General features: G+C 39.2%; 1 protein-coding gene across 1 annotated transcript in view; it reads right to left on the reverse strand.

Annotated features, from left to right (window-relative positions):
* Positions 1 to 15,035, reverse strand: part of LOC129954108 (phosphoinositide 3-kinase adapter protein 1) — a 125,158-nt gene extending 110,123 nt beyond the window's left edge. The window contains exon 1 of the mRNA XM_056067792.1: positions 14,609 to 15,035. The gene's annotated coding sequence lies outside the window, so the exon portion shown is untranslated. The remainder of the gene's footprint in view (positions 1 to 14,608) is intronic.
* Between the last annotated feature and the right edge of the window lie 1,977 nt (positions 15,036 to 17,012).

The raw sequence follows: 17,012 nt of genomic DNA on the forward strand, positions 1-17,012 counted from the left end.
TTTTGACAGAAATACATATATATGAGTAGGGCAGTGTCTACATTCAATTGTCTCTGTCCTATGTTAATGTTAGTTTAAGCGTTTTTTCTTTTTGCGTTTGTAAAGTGTAATAAAAATAATACCCCTATTGAAATAAAAAATTTAAAGGGCGCCGGAACTTCGTCATTTGTTGTTAATTTTAATGCGCAGAACATACAACAAATTAAAACGCTACTTATAACATATGCAACCTTTATAATATGTGCCATGTGTACTTAAACACTGAGACACCCTATCCCCTATCTATTTAATTAATTTATTTGCAAACATTGTTGGTACATGAATCTTTTGATTTATTATTAGAAAATTAATTAACTAACCTACTGTGATTGAAATTCATGAGTGATACTTCACAAAGCATTTCGTAACATAATAACATCGAATGTGTGCCTAGGGATCGTAATTTCAAATTATAAATTTGCTGCAACAGATGGTAGATTTATTTGCTTCTTTCGAAATTAATACGAATTAAATGTAAATTAATATAACTTTAACTTTTAACGAGAGGGTTTTATTTTTGCAAATGATTTCATTTGAAAAACAGTCAAAGGAAAATACTGTTGATAATATTTGATTCTTTCCAAATGTTACACAGTTTGTTTGTTTCATTGGATAAATAAATAATTATTTGTGAAAAATTATTGAGCTTCCACTTTTTGGCCACACTGTAAATAAGATTATCTCTTGCTTTATGTGCAAAGTATCTCTCGAGTTCTAATTGAATAAATACAGATTTTGGTATTGAAATTTAAGAGAATTTGTTATTCTCAAAAACGATCTGTTTTCTGATAATGTTTTTTTAAATTTTTATATTTTCTACTCATGAGTACAATTCTGGTATTTCTTATTTAAATTCGGAAGGTGAGATGAAACGAATTTATTATAATTTGAACTTTTTAATTGAGCAACAACTCATTGTGTATTTAAGGAGTCTGGATTCCGGAAATTTTGGAATGGAATCACTTTATGTTGATACACAAAATTCGAAGTAAAATTTAGTAAAACCAATCCAAATAAACAAACAATTAGAGACGAGATAAAGAGAGAATAATTTCAAAATACTCACGTTCTTAATATTCAATTATATTCGTTCAAGTAAATCGTAACGACTTTTGATTATGACGAAAAATTAATTTCAAGAATTGCATTAGGTCATGATTCATACAAAAAATAAAATAAAATCTTCCACAGCAAACACAATACCTGCCTATTTATAAAATTGATTCAACATTGCAAGATCAGCTGTAGATAGCGGGCTCTGGAAATAACTTGGGCTAATTCCTGCGAAATGAGTGGAGCGAGTCAGTCCAATTTACAAGAAATACAATTAATGAACAAAATATTTCTTCGGCTTTTGCTCTGTATGTCACTTTTAATTTTTTATATTATTTATATTTTTTAAAAATTGTTTTCAATTCAATATACAAAATTTACAGTAGCTACCTTACTACTGAATCGATCCACGAATCACTTACTCACTTAGGGGTAGATGTTTTTATTCAGGAATGGATAATTTCTATACTAAGTACACAATCTCTTCCAAAAATGTGAGTAGAGGAACACCACAGGGCGATGTTCTCTCCCCGTTCTTATTAATTTTAGTCATGAATAAAATCTTCATAAATTTAAAAAGTTGTGGGGTGAAGGCGCCAATGGTTTGACTGGTATCGAATAAGTTCGTCACTGTGATTAGAAAAATCACGGAGAAAGAAAGAAGAAAGTTAGCAGATGGGCCTCGACCAGTGGACTAGGTGTTAATCAGAGCAAAACTTAACTGATGCTCTTTATGACCAAAACTAAATTCCTGCCTTCACAATACCCCGACCAAACTGTCAAATCCTGTTTTTATCCTCCTGGAAAGTAAACATTAAAAAGAACCTGCATTGTTTTTTACGACTGAAGACAAACTTTAAAAAAAAGTAGGGCCCTTTAATCAAAGATGATTTTATAGACTTACACAGCCGTTGCACGTCCTGTTTAGTATCGTGCAGCATGCTTAAGCTTAAAAAATCAAACTATAATTTTTAGATACCCTATGGGCGTGGCAATACTAACTAATTGATTACAGCGGATATTTGGTGACAGACACCGACTGCGACTACTGCACCCCTGCCTTGAACATCATTTAAGATTTTAAAGTCATATTTCGTGCCAGAAAGGATTAGGAGAAAGGCATGGTTACAAAAAACTTCGATACCACTATCTATACTGATGGGTCAAAGATGGAGTGTGCTGTTGGGTCGGGAATTTTTTGTATTCGTCCTTAAATGTCTCAAAGTCTTTTCGACTACCTGATTGTGCCAGTGTATTTCAAGCGGAATAAATATTAATCAGAGAAGCATGCAAAAGACTCTTATCAAAATCAATTACAAATGCGGCATTCTGCAATGACAGCCAGGAGGCTATTGTGGCTATCAATTTGGCCACAACATCCTCTTTACTGGTCCAACAATGTCGGGATGGACTTTTCAGCACCAGCATCAACCTCACTCTTCTTTGGGTTCCATCAGGTCATAGTGTCAATAATGGAAATGAACGGGCTTATTATAGTTGGCTCGGCGCCTCTAACCAAAACCGTTCTACAGAATTTTTATGCAGGTATGCCTGGCCACTGCAATATGTATCGGATATTAACCAATAGGAGAGCATGCAGCAAAGTTGGGTTTCTCTAACAATACTTATTTCTGTAGCTGCGGAGACCAACCAGATTTCCTTTCTGAACGCGACGAAATGGATCTAAACATAAATGAATTGGGTGGGGCAACAGTCCGTTGAGAACTAGGGACCTACAGTTTTAAGCCGAATCCGAACGGCTAATTTAAGAAGGCACTTTTCATGGCAAGAATAACTCCTGGAGAATTTGTCAACTCCTCGCAAGAGGCAGTATTCGTTGAAAAAACTTTAGATGGCGTAGGCAGGGACCGAACCCAAGATCTCTGGCATGACAGTCCAAAGCACTAACCATCATCTATACCTTCATATTTAAAAAAACGCATTTTACATAAATCAGTTATTTTGAAACATAACATAACTCAAAAACGGACCTTTAAATGTCTTAACATCTTGAACTGTCTTAGACATAAGATCATCAAAGCTTTATATCGCACCCTTAGAATGGAATTGACCTAGCTCAAAAATTGCAAAAATTAATTGAGATTAAGTAAAAAAACTATTAATATAAACCTTTTCAAATAAAGTCACTTTATTCGTATTTAAAAAAAAAATACGCAAACAAAATAATTTCCAACTAAATGTGTGAGAAATACAATCAAAATTACTTAAAACTACACTTTTTTGAAGGCTTTCTGCTCATTTCCCACAAGTTGCAATTTTTGAGTTAAGTCACTTTCATTCTAAGGTTGCAATATATAAAAAGAGAAATTGAGAGCAGCACATGCATCTTAAGATTTTTTTTCAAGAAATCAGAAAAATTCCAATAGCGATTTTGATATAGGTAAAGTGACATGGATTTTTAGTTCAACAAACAAATAAACGGAAAAACTCTATATCTGCACTTGTTAAAGTTTTAAGCTTGATAAAAGTTCAACAGATTAGTTTATACTTACTTAAGGCGCTACAGTCCGGGCGGACCTGGGTCACAACCAAAAAGCGTCTCCAGCCAGCTTGGTCCCTAGCTAGCTGTCTCCAATTTCGCACGCCAAGTTGGTTGAGCTCCTCTCCCACCTGGGTGAGCCACCTGAGTCGCGGTCTTCCTCTACTGCGCCGCCGTCCCTCGGGATTGGATTCGAAGACCTTCCGGGCTGGAGCGCTGATGTCCATCCGCTCTACAGCGATTTGCATTAGTTATTCTTTGATTTCAGCGCTGGTGTCGTTTTCTGCATTAATAGCTGTGCCTAGGTAGACAAAGTCCTTAACTACCTCAAAGTTATAGCTGTCCATGCTGACGTTTTGTCCAAGACTTCTTCGCTTCCGTCACAATGCTCAAAAACGCTCCACTGACATCACGCTTTGATCTACCAATTATGTCAATATCATCTGCGTATCCGAGTGATTGGATGGATCTTGGGAAGATTGTGCCTCTAGTGTTGACGGTTGAGTTTTGCACAATTCTTTCCAGAACGATGTTGAAGAAGTCGCATGACAGTGCATTACCTTGTCTTAAACCCTTTTTGACATCAAATGAATCGGTAAGATCTTTTCCGATCTTGATAGAGCAGCGTGAATTCTCCATCGTCATTCTGCACAAACGGATAAGTTTGACAGGGATGCCAAAACTAGACATTGCTCGGTAGAGCTCTTCCTTATAGATGCTGTCATACGCGGCTTTAAAATCGGTGGGTATCGATTTGAAGCTCCTGGGTTTTTTCCAAGATCTGCCGTAGTGTGAATATTTGGTTGATAGCGGACTTTCCTGGTCTGAAGCCACACTGATAAGGACCAATCAGGTTGTTGACGAATGGCTTCAGACGTTCACATAATACGGCAGAGAGGATCTTATACGCAATGATAAGGAGACTGATGCCTCTGTAGTTGGCGCAGTTTAGAGGGTCTTCTTTCTTATGTATCGGGCATACTATGCTGAGATTCCACTCATCGGGCATGCTTTCTTCCGACCATATTTTGCAGATATATTTTGCTCCCACCAAGTCATCGCCTGCTGCTTTGAATAGTTCGGCAGCGATGTCGTCAGCTCCGTCAGCTTTGTTTGACTTAAGTTTAGATATAGCTATCTTCACTTCTTCAAGGTCAGGTAGGCGGAATTGTTGATCTGCGTCGCCAAGGCTGAGTGGTTCTATCCCCCTTACAGCGGAATTCGGTTCGTCATCGCCGTTATATAATTTGGAGAAGTGCTCTTTCCATATTCTCAGCATCGACTGCGGTTCTACTACGATGTTCCCCTGATCGTCTTTACAGGCTTCGGTTCGTGGCTGGTACCCTTGGGAGGTTTTTTTTACCTTTTGGTAAAATTTACGAACCTCATTTCTGTTGTGGCATCCCTCTATATCCTCGATCGCGCGCTTCTTTTGCTCCCTTTTTTTCCGTCTAAGAAGCCGGTGTTCCTCTCTCCTCTTCTGCTCGTAGAGCTCGCGAGCAGCTCTAGTCCTTTTGTGCAGCGCCGTTTTGTATGCCTCTTGTTTCGCTACGTGCGCTTGTCGGCATTCGTCGTCCAACCAGGGGTTCGCTGTGGTGGCCGGGTGAAACCTAGCACTTCAGAGGCGGCATCTCTGATGGCTGCAAGGCAATGTTGCCACTGGTTTTCAATGCTTAATGCAGGCAGCATAGGTCTCCTTAAGAGGTTATTAAAGACTCGATCGGAAAAGGACATGGCAGTCTCTTGCGATTGTAGCCGTCTAACGTCGAATCTTCTCACAGTACTTCCTTGTTTTGGCTTGGATCGGGATATCCGTAGCCGTACCTTGGCTACAACGAGGTAGAGGTCCGAGTCAATGTTGACCAATGTTAAAAGTTCGGACATCCTGTATATTGGAGAAGTGTAGTGCGCCTATCACAATGTGGCTAATCTGGTTGACAGTTGATTGATCACCAGATTTCCATGTCCCCTTGTGGATATTAAGATGAGCGAACTGCTTACTAGCTACCAGAACGTCTCGCCCCGCAGCGAAATCGATCAGCCTGAATCCGTTTTCGGAGGTGGAGTCGTGCAGGCTGTATTTCCCGTTTATGCCACCAAATATGTTTTCTCTTCCTAGCTTGGCATTAAAATCTCCTCAGACAATTTTAATGTCATAGCCAGGGCACTGCTTATATGTCTTGTCCAAGAGCTCGGAGAATATGTCTTTGGTGTCTTCATCTTTCTCCTCTGTTGGGGCATGCGCGTATTAGGCTTATGTTGGCGAATTAAACCTTGATGCGCATTGTCGTGATGCGCTCGCTCACACTGTTGAAACTCAAGACTTTTTGCCTGAGCCTAGTTCCAACACGAAATTTTATATTGGACGGTGTATAATCTTTACAAATAAGCTTGAGATATTAAAACGTCTAAGAAATGAGACCGATGCCCTGCTCTGGAACAATTAAGATGCACAATTACAGAAAACATCATTTTATCGTTCGTACCAGAGTTGTTAAACTTCACTCGCCAATTTGATTCGAGAAGCTAAAGATTGAGCTCGACATTAATTAGAATAACCACAATAGACAAAGGACTAGAATAAATATCTATAGAACAAATTTGCTGGTGCAAACAGAAAGGTATTCAAATCGATCCAACAATTGCTTATTCCCCTTAACAAAATGGTGTCGCTGAGAGATTTAATAGAACACTCATGGAAAAAGTCAGAGTTATGCTAATCTAATCCAGAGCTCCAAAGAAAATGTGGAACGAAACTGCACTTGCTGCAGTATACACCATTAATTGCTGTCCAACAAATTACTTGGAGATTTCAACAATACCAGCCGAAAAGTGGTTTGAATCTAAGCCAGACCTAAACAAGTTCAGGGTTTTTGGTTGCAAGATATACGTTTAAATTCAAATCGAAAATCTGTCATAGTAGATACCCTCCAAAAAGAAAAGGAATATGGGATATCGAATCAAGAAAAATAAGAACAGCTCGTTCACATTCAAGTGTTTGGCACAACAAATACCTATAAGGCACAAAAAGAAGGAAGTAACGTAATGGGACCATGAGCAAGAGGGTGTATACGAACCTAAACATGTTGAAGATGAACCTGTAGATATTTGCATGTCTTATACTATCAGTGGGACACAAAGTGAAGAAGTGAAGTCAGGAGTGCTCCCTTTGAAATCAAATAACATTTTTCGAACATAGACTGTTAGACGCAGCATCAGGAAGCGCTATTTACCAAGCAAGTTCTTAGATTACGATATAGGGTCAAAAGCAAGTTCTGCCGCTTTAAAAATGTTTATAGGTGTACCCGAAACCTATAATGAAATATTCGGGCGAAGCGATAGTGACCTATGAAAGAAAGTAGTTGATGAAGAACTAAAGTCCACGAAGAAAAATAACGTATGGAAGATCGTGGATGTACCCTCACAAAAACACAAAACTCAAAACTATTTGCTTTCATATAAAAGAGGATGAATATGGCAGTCGAACAAAGTTTGGGAATACCAAAGGGATTACAAGGCAGAGAGATTACAGCCTGTAAACTTTTAAATTCCATTCATGGATTGAAGCAATCGCCTCGCTGCTGGAAATAAAAATTGAACTATTTTTTGATAAAACTAGGGTTCAACAAATCAAACCATGACTTCTGCCTGAATACTAAATTTAGTAACCAAAATGAAGTAGTGCTTATTTTCGTAATTTATGCCTACGACCCATGGCATGATGATTAGTGCGTTGGACTATCGTACGCCGACGATTTGATTGCGTACAGAACGGCCCTAAAGGGTGCGGTTATTTGAATTCTCTTGCAGCGTGATTTCGACAAGATTCAGCAATATTGCGACGACTGGAAACTGAAAATAAATGTCCAGAAGTCAGAGATAATTCAGTTCCAAACTCCGTTGGCTAGGGCCACGAGGGATACGTCCAAGAATTGGCCCAAGATGGTCATCGTTGATCTTCACGGGCAGCGATTAGCGAACAAAAGTGTAGTGAAGTACCTCGGTATCTGGTTAGATCAGTATTTATATTTCGACAGACATATAAATGCTGCTCTGACCAGGGCCAGAGGAGCCTTCGCTCTGACGAAACGGCTGTTTTTTAGCAGTCGGCTTGACCCCAGAGTGAAGGTAATTTGCTACATGGCCCTCATACGGCCAATGATCGTTTATGGTTGTCCTGTGTGGTTCAACGTTGCTCCTTCCCAGATGGAGAAGTTTCGGGTGTTCAAACGGCAGTGTTTACGACGCTGTACCGGCTTATATCGAACAGCCGAGTCTTCTTATGTGCATTATTTTTCCAACGAGGTCCTATACAACGGGGCTCGAATCAACAGAATTGACAATTTCGTGATAAAAATCGTTCGAGGTCACATTGCAAGAGCTATGTCTTCGACCAACAATTTAATTTTCGGGGCGTTCTATCCGTACGACGAGTATTTTGAAAGTGCACGCTTGAGCGGCTTCATTCCAGCAGAGGCATCCCTCTTTTTAAACAAATGCGGTCTGATCCTATATCAGATTGGCAGTTCCGTTAATCTACCACGTCAAACGAAGAAATATAACAAAATTGAAGGTATTTTCTATGCTGTGAAAGTGTAGGGAGGTTTATTAGCAAAAGTCTCTGAGATGGTGTGAACATTTGGGAAAACGGAAGAAAACGAAGACAAAAACGCATAAATCTTTTTTGGATACTTTCAAGTCTGTCAATATGGACTGAATAGTATGGTGCCCATATAAAACAGCCGTATTCAAATATTGGCCTGACAAATGATACATAAAGAAGTTTTAAGACGTAGGGGTCACGAAAGTCACGAGAAAAACGTTTAATAAAACCTAGAATCTTGTTAGCTTTTAAAACTATAAAGTTATAATAGTCACAGAACGTTAATTTACTGTCAAGAATAACACCTAAATCAGAGAAAACGGAAAGCTTACAAAGGGAAGAAGAATCTAATAAATAGTTATAATCTATAATTGTTTTTTTTTTGCGTGTAAAACACATGGATAGGTTAGGTTAGGTTATAGTGGCTGTCCAAGATGGAAACGGACACACTTAGGCCAGTTTAATGGCCCATTGTGATACCACATGAATCTTGAGGCTTCCTCTAAGCTCAATGGAACCAGTTAGAGTCCCTTACGAAACGTGAGAGGCTGATTATACTGATATGATTTAGATCGTTTAGATCGTTAAAGAAGAATTCTCCTAGGTAATTCTTGCGTTTTTGAGCTAGAGCAGGGCATGTGCAGAGAAGATGAAGAACCTTTTCTTCCTCTTCCTCTTCCTCGTCCATACAGCTTCTGCAAAAGTCATTTGAGAATACGCCTAGTCTCGTGGCGTGCTTTCCTATTAGACAGTGTCCGGTTATGACACCTATTATCGAGCTTATATGCGATCTGCTTAGAGAGAGCAAGCACCTTGAACGTTTTAAATCCAGTGTTGGCCAGATGTATTTTTTGGCTTGACACGTGGTGATGTTGGTCCATCTGGTGCCTGCCCTCCTCGCAGCGTCTTGCATTAGTAGCAGTTTACAAGTAGCGATTGGTATGCCAGTACTTGCCAAACGTGGTAGGATGAGCTGTACTGTACCGTTCCTGGCGAGTTCATCTGCCTTACAGTTACCTGGAATGTCTCTATGGCCCGGCACCCAGCAAAGGTGAATATTAAACTGTTGCGCCATCTCCATTAGAGATGCTCGACAGTTATGGACTGTTATAGAGTTTGTAAAGACAGAGTCCAGAGATTTGATAGCGGCCTGGCTGTAGGAGAAAAAACGGATATCAGATGTTGATATCACGTTTTTTTAAGCCAGGACAACACTTCCTTTATCGCCAAAAGTTCCGCCTGGAACACGCTACAATGATTGGGCAAGATGGAATTTGAGACTTAATTTCATTCGTTCAGAGTACACACCTCCACCAACCCCTTCTTTTATTTTTGACCCATCTGTGTCAAAAAATGGATTGACTCATCCTCCAAGAATGTCCTATCCTCCCAAAAAGATCTGGGAGGTATAGAAATCTGGAAATTCCTGTCGAATTGTAGTTGGGGGATGGTGTAGTCTGTGTGCTTTGGAATTGATTCTAAGTACCTTAGAATTACGGAGTGGCCAATGTTGTTGTTAGTTCACTGCGATAAAGCACTGAGGCGAATAGCCGAGCTTGCAGCTATTTGTTTGCTAAATATGTCAAGAGGTGTAAGGTAGAGCAAGGTTTCCAGTGCCGCAGATGGGGTCGTGCGAAGCGATCCGCTTATACACAGGCAGGCTGAACGTTGGACTTTATTTAACTTATCCCTGTTATACCTTTCTCTAAAGCAGGCCACCATACTGCCACACCGTACGTTAAAATCGGTCTGATTACCGATGTGTATAGCCAATGCGTGATTCTGGGCTGTAAACCCCATTTATTACCAATAGCTTTTTTGCAAGAAAAGAGAGCTACAGTAGCTTTTTTGACTCTTTCCTGTACGTTGCGTTTCCAATTTAGTTTTTTGTCTAAGACAAGACCTAGGTATTTAGCCTCGTCTGAGAATTTTAATTGGATTCCTTTAATATAAGGAGGGTTGACAAATGGAATTTTGTATCTCCTCGAAAATAAGACCAGATCGGTTTTGTGTGGGTTAACACCCAGTCCACACCGATCAGCCCAAAGTATTAGTCTGTCTAAGGCATTTTGTAAGAGTTCTTTTAGGATATTAAGATGCTTTCCTGAAACTGCTATAGCAACGTCGTCCGCATAAGCTATCACTCTGAAACCCTCCGCATCCAGACTAGTTAGGATTTCATTCACCACTAGGTTCCAGAGGAGAGGGGATAGAACACCACCTTGCGGTGTTCCTCTACTAACGAATCGTCTGCAAGAAGAGTTGCCCAGTTTTGAGTTCATTATTCTGCTAGTAAGCATTAAATGAATTAACTCCCGAAGCGAACTCTATACATTTAGAGATGTCAGTGCAGATGTGATTGCAGATGTGTCCACGTTGTTAAAGGCACCTTCGATGTCAAGGAAAGCAACCAAAGTGAAATCTTTATGATGGAGAGAATATTCGACTGTGCGTACTAAAGTGTGTAACGCTGTTTCCACCGATTTACCTTTACAGTAGGCATGTTGAGACGAAGACAGAAGTCTTGTATCGATACGTGCCCTTAAATGGATATCAATCAATCTTTCCAGGGTCTTAAGAAGGAATGATGATAGACTTATAGGTCGTAGATCTTTAGGATTGACTTGGGAGCATTTACCTGCTTTAGGTATAAAAACAACTTTAACTTCTCTCCATGCTGAGGAAACATGGACCAGGTAAAGATAGCTGGTAAAAATTGCCTCAAGGATTGGTGCAATTATATCAGAAGCCTTTTGTAATTCGACTGGTATTATACCATCTGGTCCTGCAGCTTTAAATGCAAAATGTAAAACACATAGTTTTACATTTGTCAATATTAAATAAAAGTCGGTTTGTATTGCACCATTCCCTAAAACTATGAAGATCTTCTTGAAGCTGTGAGCAGTCATTAATTGAGCTAATAGATTTGAAAATTTTAATGCCATCAGCGTATATTAAAACGGAGGAGTTTTTTTATAACGGATGTTATGTCATTTATATATAAGATAAATAATAAAGGACCTAAATGGCTACCCCGTGGAACACCAGAGTTGACGTAAAATTGGTCGGAGAATTCATTTCTGAATATAACGCTATAACTTCTGCTCTTAAGATAAGACGAGATCCACGTCAAGAATTTGTCGTTAAACCCTAAGGCCTTAAGTTTATGGACTAATGTCTTGTGACACAATTTGTCAAAGGCTTTACTGAAATCTGTGAATACGCAATCTACTTGCTTACGATCTTTGAAGGAGTCAAGGCAGAAAGAAGTGAAGTGAAGTAGGTTTGTAATTGTTGATTTATTCTGGACGAAACCATGTTGATTTTCACATACAATTGAAGGATAGCATCTTACAATTAATGGACTCAAATAATTTGGGAATAACGGAAAGTTTGGCAATCGGCCGGTAATTCGTTATTTCATTCTTAGACCCTTTTTTATGAATCGTGGGAAAACTGAGCTTCTAAGAGAATCATTGAACAAAACAAACAGAGGGTACGATAAATGAGACACACATTTTTTTAAAACACATGATGGTACTCCATCAGGGCCAGGGTGAAAACAGTCATCAAGTTCTGAGACACAACGAACAATTGAATCCTCACATATTGTCAAGTCAAGTGAGTTAAGGTGTGGATAATTTTGGGCTGGAAAGAACGAATCGGGAATTTGAAAAGAAGTAGGCACGTCGAAAGCATCTTTGAAGAAATTAGCAAACATATTTGAAATTATTTGGGAGTCATGACTTGTTGTGTTATTAAAAGACATAGAGTTTGGGTAACCGTCAGTTTTTCTTTTACTTTTCACGAAATCCCAGAAGTTTTTTGGGGTGTGTTTCAATTCATTTTCAATTTTTATAATATAGTCAGAGTAGTTTAACTTAGAGTGTCCGTATGAAACCATTAAGTTAGTTGTAAGTTATGGATAATTAGGCTAGCTTTATGAATTTTTGTCTAGCTTTAAGATAGGTTTAAGAATGAATTAATAAAAATGAATTTAAAAATTTCTCCAAGAATAATTCTTGTCATGAAAAGTGTTTTCTCAAAGGTCAATTCTCGATTAATGTCTTGCAAAAGAAAATGATGGATATAATAATAAAAACCGATAAAACAAATCAGCAGTAGAGCTATTCGTCGGAAAAGCATTGATTTGGTATAGGGCAGTTAGGGTTTCGGTTAATTCGTGGCAGGAACTGGTGAAGGAGTTGAAACTCGAGTTCTTGCCACCGAATTATGACGACCAGCTTTTAGAGAAGATTAGGCGTCGGACTCAAGGTAAAGATGAATCCATCGGTGTCTATGTCGCGACGATGTCGAATTTGTTTAGGAGATTGACAGAACCAATAACTGAGAGTAGAAGATTGTCAATAATTCAAAGAAACTTGACACCCTTTTACCAAACACAACTCGGTTTGGCGAAACCAAAACAACGAAACTCATCGTCAGGCCCAATCATCGAACCAATCTCGGTCCAATTCGAACATTCGGTGTTTAAGTGCAATGGATCAGGCCATTATGCAGATAGGTGATAGGCGCCAATAGATCAGAGTGTAGGAAATGCTCGGGAAACGGGCAGCAGACTCCATCGGCAGCATGGCGAGAAGTTCAGAAGCGTTAGGGTTTTTGCCTGCTGGAAACCAGCATGAATGATAGGAGACCTTTTTTAAAAATTAGTATTTATGGTTCTGAATTCGTAGGACTACTAGATTCAGGAGCTTGGAAAATACTTGGTGATTTAGGGTTTAAAGCGAAGAAAGACACTGTCCACTGCGTGTGTTTGGCAGACGGGTCAGGTGTCGAAGTGCTAGGGACACTCTCTCTTCCGATAGTAGTTGAGGATAGGGCAATCATTATTGATTGCTTAATTATACCAGATTTGTCACACACCGGGATTTTAGGCGCAGATTTTTGGGCGCTGTCGGGCATTTTCCCCGGATCTCAGGTCACGAGAATGGAATTTTTCCGAACAGGGCATTGCTGTCGGGAAAATAAAAAAAAAAAGCGGTAAACGCGTCCCGTAATATCAGGAAATTAATACTTCGACAAAAAAAACTATCGTAGGAAAATTACTTAATGTACATAGGTCTTTTCAAAAAAATTCCTTCACACAATTTTTCTTTCGTCAAAAGGCTTTGGGCGCAATTCAAAAAGTGGCCATCATCATGGCGAGCTTGACCCTTCCGGCTACTTGCCCTCAGGCAATGCTCTCGGACCTTTTGCGTGGTGGTCGATCTGTCTCGGTCCCGCAACTTCCTCCATCCATAAGATTGGGGTGTGCGACCGAGAAGCTAGATATCTTTCATCGCACGCGATCTCTTTAAAGAGGTGATGCGATCACCCAGTAGCTCAATGAGTGAGTTCAGCTCTTCACTTTCGAACCCATTCCAATCAAGACTTTCTGGAAAAATCGTGTGAAATTCCTCGCATTACCGAGTACCTACACGCGCTAGATTTTGGTTGAGGAAAAACTACTTATGTCGTATTGAAGGAAGTCGGTAGCCAAGCCTATAATTAAAATAAAAGTTGTCAAGATATTCTTGGAGTGATTTGTTTATCGGTAATATTTTATGATAGGCCCTCGGCCATAGTAAGTTAATGTTGGTGTGACTTTACTACACACATTGTTGGGCATGGGTATCGTCTTCGTGCCTCGATGATCATGTTCAACCAATATGTGGGTCAACCGTCGTACAGGTCGTTGGTGTGGAATCCTTTCGCACACTTTGGTGATACCTGTTAAATTTGCTTTCCCAAAATGCTAGGAGAGCAGGTCATTGGCTGATGGTCCAGGTTTCTACTAGACTCTTCAAGAATTTTGGGGCCGCAGTAAGAAATCGTCAAGGGTGTTAGCAACAAGGGAGGTGAAACTTGTTGTGGTAAAATTTACCGCAACACCCTTCCATCCCTGACAACAGTACTCGCACACAGGAATGGTTGAGAGTTTTCAGTCACTAGGCCCTAGTTCTCAAACGGACTGCCACAAAATTTATTTTATTATTTATTTTATTTTAAGCCAACGAACGTTTTTTGTCACCCCCTGAATGGTCCCACTGATGGTGAACCGAACGTCACTTGTCGCGTAGTTCTCAGTCTCAGTGCACATTTATATCTTTCGCATACACATCACGATGGTTTCGTATTTTTGCACCCCCGCTTCACTAAATTAGTATTTCCGGCGACATAAAATACAACAAGACGACCAATTCATTTAAAACTGAAAATTATGAATTATTTCAAATAAAAAAAAAATAAATAAAAGAATTGCGTACTAGAAAAAGTTTAACTAAAAATAGGTCATCTAAAAAGTAGGTAGGTAAGTAGTTTGCATTTTTACGAGTAGAATATTAAACAATAAATTATTAAATTAAAAACAAAATTTTAAAAAACATAATTAATAGGAAACATAAACTCACCCCTCAAAATTTAAACAACAATTTATGTACATTTGTATAAAATGTATGTATGATTATCATTTAGGAAACACTAAATATTATCACTCTTCTTTAGCGGCCTATAAATCACTTTACTATAATTTCGTGCGTTGTCAAATAATTTACTCCAAGTAATTTATGTTTGTTTCGTTTATATTTTGTGTTGTTTTTAATTTTAGATATAAACCACACGACACAATATTTTGGCGAATCTATTCCGGGGAAGCTTCAAACCCAAAAATCCAAAAACAAAGTGATTCTCACCCACGCAGTATAATAATTATTATTATTTTGATGATAGAAAAACGCACGTTTTCAACTTAAGCGTCCTTTTTGAAAAAAACTACACAAATAAAAAAAAATGTTGTCCTCTCGAACAAGAATTTCGCTACAGCGCCAGCGTTCTCTTGAGATTTTCAAAACTTTGTGAGAGCGAATTTTCAATGGAAACGAATAACCGATGATGATGGTGATCATATGAAGACGATCAACTTAGGAGCGGACCGTTTTTTCACTATTATATTTGTTTTCTTTCTTTTTACATAGTCGTCGAATTTTTATTTGATTTTGTAGACACGAATCGGGTATGCGTATCGTATCGGGAACTATGCTACCGCTAGAGAATACTAATTACGCGCAGGTCTTGACGATTTCCAATCCAATCATATGCAATCAGTTGGAGTAGCCCATGATGATGGACAGCTCGAATGTATCTTTCACTTGTTGTTCCAGAAGATAGTTTGCCTATCTTTTGTTTTTGTTGAGCCGAGACGACTGAAGATATGGTGTTCCATCAAAAATTGTCCCTTCGTCAGTTTGGACTCGGATTCGGACTAAGGCTCGGGCGTCGCGTCTCCTTGTCGTCGTCGTCGTTGTCTTGGTATTCGTCGTTGTGATAACTTTCGATTAATTTGAAAGTCCTAAAGATACGTTTCACGATCGCCTTCATCCACCCTTTGCACTCGCGTATATGTAAAGATATTGGCTGCGGATTTAATGTAGACTCGGAGTAGCGCTATACAGTCAGACGACACAGACTGAGTATCCCAGGCAGGCCACCACAGAACGCAGACCCAGCTCCCAGAGCACGAGCGAACTTTAGAGAATGAAATTCAAAAAATAAATTATTGTAGATACAAAACGGCGGCGCGATGGCCGACTGGCGGGCGGTTGGCTGGTCGCTGGCTGGCAGAGGCAGAGGCAGTAGCAATGCATACTATTTTTCTTTTTGTATATCTTATTTTTTCGTGTACACATTTATTCGCTTCAAATTCTTTTTTGAGATTTTCTTTTTTAATTAATTTTTTCTTTTTATTTTCAGGGAGAGTGTAAACATTGAACAACAAATGAAACTCGGAGAGGGAGTAAAAAAACGGGAGAAATGTGGGACTGCGGTAGGCGGCAGGCGGCGACGACAACGACGACGTTGTTGCGTATGCGATTAGGGTTTGATTGAATGGACTCTTCTTTTAGTTGCGGTGAAGTGTATTTATAATATTTACTCAAAAACATGTGTTTTATATGAACTTTTTAAGCAAAGTATCAAAGAATGTTTGTCTCTTCAGATCTGTCGCTTATGCGGGTAGGTACTCAAAACGCACAGCTTTTGAGGGTGATTTTTTCAATTCTGTCCACATTGTATTTGATGTGGTTATCGTTATGTTTTTTTTTACGGTAAATAAAATTAACCTGGATCAGTAAATGAAGAATACTTTTGGAATTTTCAAAAGTGAACAGCGAAGTCTAACAAATATTGAGGTGTTTTAGAATGGGGTAAGAAATTAACGAAAGATACAGAATTTTCCAATAATAGATTTAGTTTTGAATATCACCCTATTCCTTCGACAAGTAAAAACGTACTATTATTTAAAATGGAAAAAAAGAGGCTGGAATGCTACCCACACTGATAACTTCCCATCCCGTCTGTCGATTTGTCTTGCTTAAAAGTTTGTCTATATGTACTCGTGTCAATTTTTACCAATTTTGCGTACTTTTTTTTGTAGATTTTTTTTTATGAAAGAACGGACTGTTGGATTTTTATATAGAAATTACTGAATTACTTACTTCACATGGCGCTACAGTCCTGTGTGAACTAGGGCCTCACCCAACAAATTTCTCCATCTAGCTCGGTCCCTAGCTAGATGTCTCCAGTTTCGCGCTCCAAGTTGGGTGAGGTCACCTTCCACTTGTGCGCGCCACCTGATCCGCGGTCTTCCTCTACTGCGCTGTCCTGTGGGTGCGGATTCGAAAACTTTCCGGGCCGGAGCATTGGTTTCCATGCGCTCTACGTGACCCAGCCATCTTAGTCGTTGGACTTTTACTCTTCTGGCTAAGTCTACGTCGCTGTACAGCCCGTACAGTTCGTCGTTCCATCTTCTCCTCCACT

The sequence above is a fragment of the Eupeodes corollae genome, chromosome 1 (genome assembly GCF_945859685.1).
Source record: "Eupeodes corollae chromosome 1, idEupCoro1.1, whole genome shotgun sequence".
Classification (NCBI taxonomy): Eukaryota; Metazoa; Arthropoda; class Insecta; order Diptera; family Syrphidae; genus Eupeodes; species Eupeodes corollae.